This window comes from Adiantum capillus-veneris, chromosome 28 (genome assembly GCF_014529385.1).
Source record: "Adiantum capillus-veneris isolate H3 chromosome 28, ASM1452938v2, whole genome shotgun sequence".
Lineage (NCBI taxonomy): Eukaryota > Viridiplantae > Streptophyta > Polypodiopsida > Polypodiales > Pteridaceae > Adiantum > Adiantum capillus-veneris.
The window spans coordinates 104,924,413-104,926,892 of record NC_140958.1 but is presented as its reverse complement, the minus strand read 5'-3'; positions in this window follow the sequence as shown (position 1 = coordinate 104,926,892).

Sequence of the window (2,480 nt, the reverse complement as noted above, 5' to 3'; positions counted from 1 at the left end):
ATAGCATGTTTGAAAACGTCAGTAAACCCAAAACAAAAACTATTGCATACCTGGTTAATCATGCGATTCGACCCGTGAGTCACTGTGTCCATGGACCTTAGACCGCAACCGAAACCGCAGCCGAGATTACGGAGAAGCATTTCAACACCTATCTAGGTTGCAACTCGCCCTAGACTACACCCTTGCCGAGTTCGGGTTGTGTATGCCATTGGCTTCTGTGGTCACGGGATTCAGTCGCTCTTTCTGCCGTGGTGTGGGAAGTTTTCTCCATGGGAGAGAGAGCTCTCGTTCGACGGCTATGGACTCCAAAGCGCTGGGCGCTGTGGGCACTTATGGAAGCATTGCTTGGAGGTTTTCTCCATTGTATGGGCCCCTAGGGTTGCCCCTTGGGCACCCTTGGGCACCCAATTAACTTTGGTATGAAAATAAAAAAGGCTGCATAAGGCTATGGCGGGCTGTCGAATTGCGCAAGCAAAGATAACGCCATGCTAGGTGCCTGCGTTGCTCCCCACAGTGCGCTCATGAAGCGAGCTTTGCTTCTCAGCCCAGCGCTCTCCCATCAGGCCAAACGGCACTCGATTCCAAGCAGGTCGACGGATTCCCCAATTCCATGCAAGGTCGGCTTCACACGCGGCCTCCTCGGCTCTGGAGGGGCTGCATCCCATAGCCCTACTTGCTGTCGAGTCTCTGATGGTGACCGTTTCTGCCATGCAACTTGATGCACGACCTTACCCTCCTTTGCATGGCTTTTCATGAGACCTGAATTTCGCCAGGGCTGTGAGAGAGATCAAGAGATCGAGATCGAGAGAGAGAGAGAGAGAGAGAGAGAGAGAGAGAGAGAGAGAGAGAGAGAGAGAGAGAGAGAGAGAGAGAGAGAGAGAGAGAGAGAGAGAGAGAGAGAGAGAGAGAGAGAGAGAGAGAGAGAGAACATGCATCGAAGTAAAGCTTCCTCCTCCTCCGCAAGGCTTCCTCCCCTCCATAGCTCCTCTCTCCCCTTGAGCTCTGATACCAGTGTAAGACCAGCGGGTAGACAGACATGCGAATAACCTCCCAACCATCCTATATATAGGCCCCTGGCCCTCTTCCATATATAGACCCCTTTACTGCATGTGTGTCTGGCCCATTGCCCGGGCCGTGCCCGTCTAGTCCTACCCTTGGCATGACAACACTATAGAGAGTGTATTGCTTAGTGCACAATAGAAAGATAATTTAGCCCTAGAATGATGGGAACATATACAATGCACGAGGAAAAAAATCTCCTAATGAAAGAAAAAATTCCCCGGTAGTCCTAAGGGTGCTAAAAAACTAGCACGCATATGGTAACAAAGAAGTCACTGGCAAACTTCACAAGTATTTATAGATGTATCTCTACTTTCTTCTAGATATGTTTGAGTAGGAGGTGTTAGCAATTCACAGTTTGTTTAAATTATTGATTAATTTAAGATGTATGTTGCATTTTTTTCAAGCCCTTGATCTTTCTTATGATAGCAGTTTTGTTAAGAGAGGTGTCATTTTGTATATGTAAAAACTCTTTTGCAATACAATTAGAGATATCACCAGAGTAGGTCCCTAATAACTTTTTGAATACACCCATTTGTTCAAGATTTTATGCTTTGTATGATTTTTGAAGTGCACATAAGATTATTTTAGAATATTTAATAAACATATTTGTATCTCAAAAATTAAGATTTCTTTCATAAGCAATTCTTGGCAAGAGTTTCTTGTAATCAAAGCTCTTTCTTTTGTAACATTTTAGGTATATATCATTACTTTAATAGTTTGTTTTATCAATCCTAAAAACTGTATATTCAAGAGAAGTGATTAGGTCTCCCCGATTTTTTTGGAAAAGTAAAAACCTTTCAAAATATCTTAAGTGTATAAGTGAAGGGTGATTTTAGGAAATGAAAGGACCATGAAAGTGGAAAGTCAAAAAACTTATGTGTCCAAGAGATGGTCGAGTGCACATTCATACATTTTTGTTTTTCTTTTGCTTACTTTTTCTTTAGAGTTTTCTTCTCTTTTAGAGTGTCCTTGCACTATATAGGTGGTGAATATATATATTCTTGAAGCCATTAGGTATACCTTTTTCAAGAGAAGTGAATAATGTATTGTGCACAAGAATGTTATTATTTTATCAACTTTTTGAGAGTCATTCTATCCTATGTCAGAAATGATTTTATAATCTTTACTGATGTATTGTTTGTGTTTAATTTGATAAGATATATAGACCTATATCATCAAGACGTTAAGTTGGAGAATACAATCTCAAAAATTAAAGAGTGGACATTATCATTTTTTGGATGTATTTTGAAAAATCTTTTATCAAAGTCATATTTGCATTCTTTGAAGGCCACTCGTTTATTGTGGTAGATCTTGAAGAAGAACTTAATTTTGGTAGATTGTATGGATTTATGTGAATTAGTTTTGAGATGGATAAATCTTAGAGTATACTTTTAGAGTAAGACATAAAAGAGAAAGGA